The sequence below is a fragment of the Columba livia genome, chromosome 17 (genome assembly GCF_036013475.1).
Source record: "Columba livia isolate bColLiv1 breed racing homer chromosome 17, bColLiv1.pat.W.v2, whole genome shotgun sequence".
In the NCBI taxonomy this organism is placed as follows: Eukaryota; Metazoa; Chordata; class Aves; order Columbiformes; family Columbidae; genus Columba; species Columba livia.
In genome coordinates this window covers 3,149,578-3,162,568 of record NC_088618.1, presented here as the reverse complement: position 1 = coordinate 3,162,568, position 12,991 = coordinate 3,149,578, and positions in this window count along the sequence as shown.

The window sequence follows — 12,991 nt, the reverse complement described above, 5'->3', positions numbered from 1 at the left end:
TAACTGAAAGTAATTGATTCTTTATTATGTATTACATTTGTTTCATACAGTTCTTGTCTTTATTTTCCTTTTGCTGTCATGGAATAATTTTTAGCTTGTTACTGATTTTTAATGGTTTAATCCAATTCCACACCACTATAGAACTATTGTTCTCTGAAATCTTTATCCTGTTTTCTTATGCAGAGCCCAGGACAAGTAAAACATTGCAAGTTACGTATGCGTGGTTCCCTCATTGAGAAGGTCACAGGTGAACAGGAGTGGAAGAAAGCTTGCTGCCAATGAGCCTTGTGCCAGTAGAGTAAGAAGTTGTAGCTTGTGTATGTAAATGTTGCTAAAAGGGGCAGATCTGTGCACCGAGAGCTGTGTAATCCATTGCTTAGGGCAAAATCTAGATGCTCACATTTAGCTGCAGCTAGTAAGAATTTATTGCATGTTTCTGCCACCCTGCGATAGGCTCCAGCTCACTGGCTCCAGTTTGCTGAAGGCTCTTGCAGAATATGTCAAATATTGCTGCTAATAATTCAGTAAGAGCAGAACTGCCTGGAAATGCTGAGGTGCAGCCCCTTTGGGTGGTCTGTGACCGAACCGGAGGAGCAGTCATCGTGGGCCCCGGCTCCACGTTCACTGCAGGATGTGGAAATGCCCCGTTAGCAAAGGAGGCTTTAAATGAGCTGGCCTGGTTGACTTTCTGAACTGTACCAAGCCAGACAATATACCATGCTGGTCTGAAAAGTGTGATTATATAACACCAAGCACCAATTAGAAAAGTATGAAAATGAGCTATCCAGCTGCCAATAGCCTATGATTAAAAGCACTTTAAAATTCCTTTCCCCTCTGGCATGCTATATATAAATTTAACATTAACTGTGACTTTGTATTCATTAAAACTTCATTATATTGTTCTTTAATTCATGCAAAACGTCTGCAGTTTACAAAGCCCGCAGATCCTTATTAATAAGTAATTCTGGGATATTTCATTAATTAAAGATAATTTAGAAGCACAGATACATTAAGAACATATACACTGCCTAGTGGCTGTTTTTTACATCCTTTATCCTGCTGGAAACACTATAGAAAGTTCCGTTAGAGACAATTCGTCTTGCAAATATCAGATGTTGCAAAGCTTTTCCCAGACTATGGTTACGAAGTAGATATATTTATATATTGATCTAAGCACTTTATAGCTGGTTTCAAGGGTGTGTATTGCAGAAGTGCCGGCTGCTGGTGGTCTGTGGAAATCCAGGGAGCGGGAGAGGTGAGTGGGGACTTGCGCTTGAACAGAGGTTGTGGCAGAGCCGGGAACACCCTCCAGACTTCAGGTCTGACTCTTCTCTTTCCAAATTCTGTCCTCCAAACAACCGGTTTACACTAAAGGTAAGTGGAGATAAATGTAAGTGACCCATTTCTTTGGATGCTGCCGCAGAGCTGTGAGTGTGGCTGTCACCATAATATCACTGGCACAGGAGCAGGGGGCTAGAATCCTCACAGTTGCAAAGGGAGAGCAGTTTTCTTTCCGCTTCCCACCCCAGGTTGTAAACTACCCGTGTTCTCCCAGGCCTGGGGCACAGGGTGATTGTGGCCAAATGTGGTTCCAAGGGGGATCCTGGCGAATCGGTGCCATCCAGGCGCTTGGCGCCAGCGATAAGGTGTGGTGTGGCAGTGCAGCTCCTGATGCTGCAGTGGTAGCAACAAACTCCTGTGAATATCTTGAATGTGTGCCCCCCCCTTTTTTGTTTTTGCTGCCTATTTATAATTTGGGGTTCACAGTATTTTCTCTGGCAAGCTACATGTGCAGGTTTTAGTGGCATGCGCATGGAGCTGGTTCTGGAAGTGTCCTGCCCTCTGGTGTTCAACAACAAGGACGTTCAGAGCAGAGCTACTTCAGGCTGGGTGCTTTTCTCAGCCTTGTGCAAATTTGAGTGACTGTTGAATTAGGTGATGGGATCAGCCCATTTGCCCTTGACTCATTGAGAGATGGAGTTTTATCACTCCCCTTTTAGCAATGTGCTTTTGTCAGCTCCTGTTAGAGCAGCTACTGCCCCCTCCCACTGCCTTATGATTTCAATTAATTTCCCTGGTTAGTGGTGGTTCTCAAGGAAGCAAATTGAGCTGGTACACAACAGCCCAAGCAGGGCACAGCTGATAAAATTGTTTATTGTTATGTGCAAGAGAAATTGGTTGTGTGAATTACTTATTCAGTGATTTTAAAAGCACAGGTAATTGCCTGATGGAATGCAACTTCCCTGGGGCCATTATTGTCTTTCTGTTTAATGTGCCCATATTTAAAAGGATATCACTTACAAGACAGAGCAGTCAGTCACATGGGTAAATGGGTGTTACAATCGTATTTCAAGTGTGTTAGGAAGGAGTACCAGTTAGATCTTGAGATGAAACTGTAGGCTTTTGGTTTTGGGAACACCGGTGTCTATAGGGAATGCTCTGGCAGGGAGGTGGGGTCCAGGTGACGGATGGTGTCCAAGCAGACAAGTGTGGAAGATGTTTGGGAATGATCTTCCCCGTGTCACATCCCTGGGTGCAAGTGCTGCCGTAGTCCTTGTATCAGTAAGTCCAGCTCCAGCGGGCACACCCCAGGGCTTTGGGGTCACTAAACATCACGACTGAGTTATTAAATATCTTCCTAATAGCCTGTGACTTTTAGGTGCTCAACAGACAGAGGGAGGAGAAGGTTCATGGCCAGCAAGCACTTCTGTGAGCCGTTTTGGTGGTGGTGCTCGAAGCAGGAGGGGCACAAGATCAGGCCCTTAAATTCTGTGATTTGTCTCCTTGGTGCTCAGAGGTGCAAGAACCTGGGTGAGGTGGTGAAGATGTTTGTCACCTAATGTATTTGAAATTGCCTGATGTGCTTGTGCTTGGGCCAGAGCATGGAATTGCGTTTTGAATAGTGCTTCATTTCTGTGTTTCTGCACTTCCCTTCTAGTGGGTCACTCTATTGAGCACTTCTGTTCGCCTTTGAGACTCTGCTCAGAGACGTTCCAGTGCAGGTGAAGGCTTTGGTCTTCCTGCAGGTCATTCATCTTTGGAGCTCTGCATCGAGCAATTTCTCCACTTAAATATGTTAGCTTGTTACTGGTTTCCCGAGGTGTCTGTCTGACTGGATCTTGTGTCCTACAGAGCTGAGATGATAAATCCAAAAACGCTTGGTTCATGTGGTTTTTTGTTCCATGAACAGGATAATTTTAGCTCGTAAATAATCAACAAGATGCAACTTTATTTTCTTCTACATCTTTTGTAGAAAGAGGAAGCTACATGTCGCACATTGTATTCTTCCAGAACTAAAAGCAGGGTAGGAATTGCTGTGAAGCGTGGCCGCGGTCCAGCACGGCTGCCGTGGAGCTGGTGAGAGCACACTCATTTTCCTTGCTGGGAATTAGGGGCTTTTTTAGATTCAAATAATGAGATAATCAACATCAGTTTGAGCATCTTGCTCTACATGATCCGTGTGCAAAGTGGGAGTGAATCTGTTATGCAAAGGAGAGCGAAGCAGTCTCTGAAATGCTATTAGTGAGTCAAAGAGTGTCTCAGAACAATTTCTGTTGCAGAACAATAAGATGTCCCAAAGTATTAATGTAGCAGGCTGCAGCTGTCCACACAATTTCTCATCAGTGCTTTTGATGGCCAGAGAAATTCTTCCACCGGTTGGAGATGAACTTAAGTGATAAAACAGGGTTGGTGGGGGTGGGAAAATCCTTGGCATGCCATTGTTTAACTGGGTTATGTAGCACATTAGTGAAATCTTAATTGGACCTTGTACTTCTTAATTAGAAGGCCTTAACAAATTCTCGTCTTAGTTTTGACAAGTGGTTTTGCAAAGTTCAAGAGGCTTATCAGCATTCAGCCTGAGATTCCAGCTGAGAGGCTGATGTCCCTTGGAAAAAAACATCTCCAGGATAGTTAATTAGTTTACAACAGCATATTAAAGTATACATGTAGAGGTTCACATCGCTAATGAGGAGTCTGCTCAGAAAAACCCCAAACATCCCTTTTTCAGTTTTGTTCCCTGTTCTGTAGTGATTCAAAAGAAGCGAAGCCCTGATTGTTTCAGGGTGACAGTCGTGCTGATTGCTTGTGTCCTATGAGTTTGCTGGTTTAGTTTTATGAGGAGATGGTTTCTAACATTTCTAGCCTGTTGATCTCCAGCCTGTGTTTTGCCAAGGAATAGAGTGTTTCTTATTGTGTGGTGTGTGTGCCATCAGAAATATGACTTGGTGTTATTACCTTGTTCTCCACAGCCCTGGATGTGCTGTTATGGCAAATGGCTCAGATTTGTAGAGCAACCTCCCAGCTGAGCAGTAAGAGCTGCAATGGGGAGCGATGTGAAGGTTTGGGAGTGGCCGGATGGGGATGTGTGTGTGGGGCAGGACACAGTGAGGCTGGAGGAGGAGGATGAGGAGGAGGTCACCGTGGTGTCCTTGGATGGTGGATGCTTGGGAGCCTGGAGCTGAACTCCCATTCCTAGGAGACATCCATTCAGTTTGCCTTTAGTACTTTGAAAAATACGTTTTGGAAGCTACATGCAAAACATAGTCTCACTTAACAGATGCATTTCTCTTCAATGGGGTCATATTCAAACTGCCTAGTCTTAATTAAGCCCCAGCTTAGGATGAGGGGCCTTTTCCCTTTCCAAAAATCTGAGTTTATCTCAGGCTTTTCTTTCTAGAGCAGCCAGAGGAGAGTCCCCGTCTATTTATAATGCTGTTACCTCTCAACCTCTGTCTGTAGCATCTTTTTCCCAGCAAAAGGTGTTATTTGGGAGCTCACCAACACGTGGATTTGCATTTCCCTCCTTTGCAGTAGGTTTTTAAAGCAGTGGGACTCACCTGGTGCAGCTGGTCCTGTGGGCACCTGGATGCCAGACTGGGACGGGCCCAGGCCGTGGCAGTTCAGCGGGTGGGTGCCTACACCCGGGAACTCACTTGTAATTTATTGCTCTGGCAGCACATCTATTTCCCTTTAAAACAGATATATTTCCTCTTCAGCTTCTATTAGTTACTAAGAGGTTAAAGCTACATTGAAATGAATTGTGTGAAGAAAACTATGAGAATTTCTGCTAGTTTAACTAACTTGGTTTAAAAGGTGAGCTGAGTTTAAGCAGGTGTGACTCTAAGCCTCAGCGGGGCCTAAGGAGGTGGCCTTGAGTGTGCGAACGTGATACTCAACCGAGAATTTTAATTTGCCTAGTTCTCATGTATAATAAAATATGCCAGATACATGACACTTCATGAATTAATGCAAGAGTATAAAGCATGAAGAGACTCTTGTACAGGATTTGTTCTTATAATGCAAATGCAAAGCAAGGCTTTAAATGGACCTGGCTATCTGGAATCATGGAGCCCATTTCACACTTAACTTCAGCGTTTGTTCCCGTTCCCTGAACCATTTCATTACTAGAGGGTGTGTGTGTGTGTGTGTGTGTGTGTGTGTGCACACGGGGAGGGAGATGAAGGAAATACAGACCAGCACAAGCCCTTGTAAATCCCTGCATGCATATATGAGCTTTTAGCATGTCAGGGGCACTCGTGGTTGTTACCAAGTGATTAAATAGTTGGAGGAAGCGGTGGGAGGGCAGCCCCAGCCCCAGTGTGGTTGTGCCAGCAGTTCCAGGATGGCAGATGAAAAGACACGTGCAGAAGAAACCCCAAACAAAGCCCAGGGTAAGGTGATGAAACATGGAGAGTGCCGAGGATAGAGACAAACCCACACTGCTACCGGGATCTTATCACTCCCCTGGTGAAACCTGTAATTAGATTGAAAAGATGACAGCTGGTTCTGATGGCATAAAAAACATTGAGACATTACTGCAAAACTGGAGATTTTTCTCCTATTGCAGCTGGAATTAAAACTGGGGAGGGGCGGGAGCTCAAATATCAATAGCTCAAAAATAAAACTTCCCTGACACAGTTTATGATCTTAATCTTTGGGAAGGTAAAGCAGCTGTGCAAATGGGAAGGAGATATTTGTCGCTGTGGTTACAGCCAGTGAGTGTGACCAGGGCGACACTGTTTGGTTTCTCCGGGGATGATTCTCCTCGTCTCTCGCCCTTTGGCCCATCCGGACCTGTGTGCTCCATCCCTGCGCGGTGCGTTCCTGGCGCTCAGCACCAGCGGCTGCTGGAAACCTGCACTTGCCTTTAGAGAAGCACCAGAAACCTCTGAACATCTAAGAGAAAAGCTTGAACCAATTTCCAGCCTGGTTCACGAGTTTCTGCCTTTATTCCCTGATGCAAAACCTCAGTTCCCGCTGAGTTCTATATGAAATAATTACTTTCATGTACAAATGGGGGGAAAAGAAGTTTTAAAGCTGTGCAGAGTCTGTGACAATTCTATTAGGTTTTGGTGGCTACCTGCTTGACCCTGTAAATTGAAACTCGGAAAGGTCACTCTTGGTGTCTTATTGCGGTATTTAATTTTCTGTGCTTCAGCAGCGGGGGGTGAAAGGAGGCTGGAACGGGTTTATTCAAATCTAAGTAGGAACTGAATGTGATGAAAATAATGTAATCACATGGTGAGCATTGCTCTTTCTGTCCTTCCCCATTTCTGCCTCCCTGGGAAGGCAGGTTTGTGTATGGAAGTGACTGATCAGCCTCTTGGTGTTTTGTGAGCTCCTCTGTCCGCACCACACGCTTGTGTTTCCCTTTTGGCATTATAAATACACCTTTAATGGAGGCTCCGATTCATATTGTAAAGCGGAGCTGAGTTGCGCTGCCTCCCTAGCAGGCCAATTCCTGACCTGAGGGTCACTGCAAATGCCATATATATGCATTAAAACCATTAATATAATTAATAACTAAGAAAAAGCCAGGTTGACAGAACTTGGCAATAGGTAATATACCAAGAAGCATTTTGGTGGGAGAGTGGCATGATTTACTGACACCCCCAATTCCACCCCAAACCTCCCAAACATTCATTATGCCTTAAATATCCTCACACTGAAGGATTTTTTTCCGATGGTCTAATTATAAACTTCATTATAATTGTTCATTAGTTTTATTTTGTTCAATTAGCTTAACAAGTTGCCAAATGAAATACAAGACTGGCAATTAGCTTGATCTAATTGTAATGAGCCATTCAAATTGGGTCACCAAATATGTTCGTTTATAGCACTCCTTTTCTTTTTTTTCCCAATTGATGAGCAATAACATTCAGAGCATCTCCTGATCCAAGTGGTGGAAATTTTGCGCTCATTAATTAAAGCAGAAACAGAAGTCAATGGGTTTGCTGTTGGAGTTGAGCAAGGAGCGGTCCAGGCACCTGGGCTGCCCCGGCTTTACAAGACACCTTGTCCTGCAGAATAGAACGTGGCACTTGAGCTGCCAGGAGGGAGTTTTGCTCTGGCCTAATGTCTCTTTATCTTCTCTGAATTGGAGAGAAATCAGGTTTTGGTTTTTGGAGAACCCTGAGCTTTCTTTTTTGCCTGATTTCCCTTTTGCCACACAGATCTTGAATCTATTCCTGTTAAGAGCTTCTGCTTAGCAGCTCCTTGGCTCATATGGTCCAGTGGATTTGCTGTAACCTCTCCCAGAAGCTAATATGGGCATAAGAAATTGTTTAGTATGAATAATTCCTCCTGCACATCATGCGCATCACATCTGGATCGCAGGGATGAGCAGCGCGCTTGTGGCTCCTCAAACGTTACTGGTGGCATTAACAGGACTCAGCCCCAGACTTTGATTTCTCTGGGATCTTGTCCTGCATCTGACTGTGAAAACACAATAAAATATTAAACCAGCCCGGCGACTACACCTACCTGTAAGTAATTCCCAACTGCTGGGAGGGCAGGCGCAGTGGGCTGGCGAAGCTGTGCCGCAGCTCTGCTCTGAAACTCGGGGCAGGAGCTGTTGTCTGCCAACCCCATCCCTGACAGATGGGCGAGTTTGGTTGTTGTATTAACACAGTCTCTTAAAATTTCAGCCAGGGACTTTGTTCCATGTAGGAAGGAGGAGAGACTTGTCTTGTCTGAGCGACAAATCCCCCTCTGCAGACAGCGCACCCACAGTCACTTTTTGCTCTGCGAACCCCCTTTGATGCGTCTCTAATTAGTTGCGCTTGCCAGCCGGGACGTGGCCGGTGTCAGCGCTCGGCGGGCTGAGATTAAAGATACCGGCGGCGCAGAACGGGAGAAGATTCACACCTCTGCCTTTCACGCCACAGGCAGCTCCATCAGCTCTTCAAATATCATGCGAAGACATCGTTCGGCTTAATGAACGCACCCGCAGTTAACGGCTGCGCTGGGGCTGCTGCAGGAACCTGGTTTTGCTTCAAGTGCATCCTCGTGATGTTTTTCACTCTATGCCCTGATCTGAGCCTTGCGGTGGCTGGAGGGGTGCAGGGCCATTGCTGTGCCATGGGGTGTCCCCTGCCAGCACCATCCGGGTGACACTGGGCACGAAGATGGGCCTGGGTTTGTCCCTTTGGGCCTCCCCCTGGGACCTGCTGGGCTTTGATCCCCCAAACCCCAGCAGGACCCATCTGTGTGGTGCCAGGAGAGAGGCTGCACTCAGATGAGCATCTCTGTTCCTAATTCGCTTTGCTTGCTTTGTGTTAGTTTTATTCCTGCTTAAATCAGGCAGGGACAGATGTAAACAGGCTTTAATAAGCTGCTAAAATTACAAAAGGCCTGCATGACACATGGCTTTGCATTCGATTCAAGTAGTTACAGTCATAATATCCATTAATTTTCATAGTGCTCCTAGGGGCAAAAGTCTCTCCTTTTCATTAGAGAAACAGACCTGAATTTCTGAAGTGCTGCTTGGCACTGGTGCTGTGAAAAGTCCCTTTGTCTGTACAGATGATGGCCTGGGGTGGGAATGTGGTCCTGGCACCTGGGCCGCCTCCCCTGCCTTTTATTTAAGGCTCAGAAAGGCTCCTGCTCGGAGATCCCAGAGCTGCGCTGCGAGGCAAAGGGTGGGCGGACTGGTTTAAAAAAGAATATGTATATATATATTCTAGGCAAAAATTTCTCAGTATGAATTTTGAAGCAAAGCGGCGCTGCGGATGACAGATCTTCAAAGCCGAAGCACGAGCCGTGCTCGGGAGGGAGGGAACCAGGCTGGTCCCCCTCCCTTGATTAGCGAAGCTTCCCAGGTGCCGCTCGTTCCCGTTCTGTCTCGGGGCTGCCTTTGAAACGGCCCCTTTGACGGCTTCAGGCCTTTCTTAGTTTAGCTGAGGATGAGCAAACATAAGAGAAGAAATCTGTAAGAATGACAGGTCCTGCATGCGTCTTTTATATGCATTTCTGGAGCACAAAGGCTGTTTTAATGAGCGGGCGGGCACGTAGCTTTGTGTGACTCCTGTTTTTAGCAACTCTTGGGTGAGGGAGTCACCTGAGAACTTTCCCAGCTGTGACCTCCATGGAAAATGCTCGATTTTTGGGACGGGTTTTGCTTTCCGTAGGACTCCAAATCCTGAATGCTTGAGGAATACAGGAGCGTTGGCATTAATGAAGATCTTCTCGCTGTTTCCAGGCGGCAGAGCCGAGGTGTTCCTGTGACCGGGGTTTGGTGGCTGCTGGCAGGAGAGCAGAAGGTTCCTCAGAAAGCGCAGCTGCACACACGGGGCGTTTCAACCTGGCCCATGCACACAGGTTTTGCCAAGTGTCCTTCAACCCTCCTACCCCCCCCATGTACAGGTGTTTTATATTACACAGAGAGAAATCAGCCTGTCTCCCACTCAGACCTGTCTCAAACCAATTTAATTAAATGCAGACAAAGGAGGGAGCAGAAATTATGGCAATTCATCAGCTTTTAGTCTCTGCAGGTGCTGGGCTGCAGCAGCACCGCAATTCTCACCTCTCTGTGCTTTTCCTCCTGGGAGTGATTAACCCACTCCCTTCTGGTGAGCAAAGCCCCCTCCACCTCTGAGCACAGCCTTTAAGGATAATGAGAGAGAGAAGATGATTAAAAGCAAATAAAAAAAGACCCAACCCTGATTCAGTTCCTGCCTTGCTCACAGGTTCCCTGCGTGATGCTGGGTGAGTCACCTCCATGATTCACTGTTGGAAAACTGTGGCTCCTTCTCCCCACTCAGCCCTTTGGTTTCTCCCCCTGTGGCTGATGCCCGGAGGGGCAGATCCCCAGAGGATCCCAGTTCGGGTGTTGGGGTGCCAGGCTGGGAGCTGTGGAAGCTCCTCAAGAGGGGGAAGGACACACCAGCCTCAGTCCTACAGACCGAGGATTCATTACCTCTGTGTTTTCCAACATTGCAAAATGGATGCAATTACATTTTTTGCAAAATCTGGGCTTTCTCTGACCTGGAGCTACCACTCTTTCTTGCGACTTCCACACAAGCAGTCGGCAGACTGGGCTGATAGACAGCACGTCTTAATGATGCTCTAAACGAACCAGGGCAGAACTGGTAGTTTCTGACTATCTGCCCTCTGCATGCAGCACTTGGGTGGTTTCTTGCAAGGAAACCGGCTGATTTGCAGCTTCCACTTGGTGCCGGTTAATAGCTGAGGTTGAGCAGACAGGTGACAAGCGTTTCATGTTTCCCCTGCACCAAGGAAGGTGGTGATGGAGCCCAAGCGTGCTGCACTGCTTGCTGCGGTGGCCGTGGGACTGAGCTTTGCTTCTCTGCCTTGCTGAGGTTTCTCTCCCAGAGTTCAGTCTGAAGCACCATAGGAGCTATAGGACAAGGTGCCCTCGTTTGTGCACAAGCTCTGGTTGCTTACAGAAGAAAATACTAAAATAGGAGCAACTTTCACCTTGGTCCATGGTCCTTGGGCCATGACCAGCAGCTCCCAGCGGTGGCAAATCCAGCAGCTAAACCAGCAGATTGTCCCAGTTGTGCCCAGTCCCGCTGGGCCCAGCTGTGGAGCGGGCTCAGCACCTTCCAGGGGATGTCCCTGCAGGTCCTGGTGACAACGCTCCACGTGTGGCACATGGGACTTGGTTTCACTGCCTTTTTCCAGAGCTGCTCACAGTTTTCTTCGTTTCAGAGGCACCTGATGCCTCGGCAAATGCAGCCCCTCTGATTTCACAGCATATCAGCTAGGAAAAAAGTGATTTGCTTTCCTATAATCTCCTCCTTTGTACTTTAAATAAGTAAGGTCGATTTCCAAAGGCTGCTCAACATACAAAATCAAATTATTTCAATTCAAAAGCAATAAAAATATTTAGATGTTGCCATTTCGTTTCCTCAGCCAAGCCTGTTTTCAGAGTTTGACCTGGATTCACAAAGTGATTTTAGTGATGCCCAAAACAGCAGTTTTAGGACAAAACGGGGTTGGTTTTATTTGGAATCACCTGTTTTTACGTCTGGCAGACTTTTATTGTAAATGCTGATCTAACGAGCTTGGCCACAAGGGTACAAAGTGATAAAAGCTATGGGGAGCTTTCAAATACCGTAACACACCTTGAACGGTAATTAAATGCAATTCTATCATTATTAAATAGCGGTGGAGGAAAAGCTGCAATAAGCAAACATTCAGTTCCTGCCCCCGTTGTCAGCTCTGGCTCCGGTTGATGGAATTGCTGCTGTTCCTGTGTCCTGTGTGTACCCTGGAGGTACTTGGGCTCTTTATTCCCCCCAGAAAATAAGGATCTAAACACGGCTCAGGATCTGGCCTCTGTCCTTACATCCCCTCACTGTCAGCTGGGTTTTCACCTCCTGATGTGCTCAGACACATTTAAAATTCTCATCCTTACTGTTTACCTCAGGGTGCTCCCCAAACCTTCACTCTTCTGACATTTGAGTGATGTAAGAAAACAACAGCTTTCCATAATGCTGCAAAGTCTTTCGAGTCTTTCATAACACAGGTTGCCTTTGTGTGCAAAATCTTGCTGGCACAGAGCAAGCAACATCCTACTGGAATAAATTAAAATCTCTTTGGGGAAAGAATTATTTTGAGGATCGCATAGGGGGGACGCAGATTACGGCACCGACGGGCTCTGGGATGTCTCGGTGGCTTCTCCTCACACTTTGCTTTTGCTGCTCTTGCAGCAGAAGACAGGAAAATACAAACCAAAGCTTGGACACGGCTCATTGTGCAAACTCAGGCAATGAGTTGTTGGTTTGACAAGGAAGCTGCGCTATTTATTTGGTTGATCCATCTATAATTCTTTCTTGTGCTTATTTTATTCCCCAATAACCCCCTCATTGAAACTCAGCGAGGGAAATAAATCCCAGTTGCCCCTATAGATAGTGATCGGCTGGATTCTCCCAGGGTTTGCCCCCCCAAGCCCCAGCAGCCCCTCTTACAGGCTCACCCCGCAAGGTGCTTTCTGTGCCAGAAAATCTCTAATTCCAGTGCTCTTCCTGTGCGATAACTCCTATTTTCTCGTGTTTATTTGTACACAGTCCCTAGGGTTCAGTGGCAAAACCTTCAAAAGAGTTTATTATTGTTTGCATTTTATTTTGTTTGTTTCTTGCAACACAAGCAAGCTAACGTGCAGGAAGAGGAGACAGCAACCATCTTACAATCGGTAGGCAACACCTAATACTTGTTTCCATTTCTATTTACCTGAATATTAGCCTTAATTAAAAGACAAGAAAAGCATCAAAGCACTTAGTAGATGAGGGGGATGATCTTATCAGTGCAGCTTTACTATTAATCTTAAGCCCAAATTTGGAAAAGTAATAACCAGGCGAGTCCTCCATGCAGCTAACAGGACCAGGGCTGAGCACCCCTGAGCAACACATTTGGGTCCATCAGCAGGATGGGTTCATTCTCTGCCCTTTTCGGTCTGCAAAATTTCTTGCTTTGGCTTTTCCTTCAAAAATTGGTCATAAAAACACACTTAAAAAGGTGTAGCAATGCTGCAATAACGTCTGAGTGATTTCCAAAGCTGCCACAGGGGTGGGGTTGTGGTTGCGGCCTCGGCTCCGCGCAGGACTCGCAGCTGAACGAGGGGACAGGAGAAGGCGCTGGTGTCTAAAGCAGCTGATTAACTGGCTTTAGATCACCACGTTTCTAACAGCTACGTGGTCATGTTCTCTTTTATTTCATCAAGCCCCAAAACCAGACAGCAAGATGA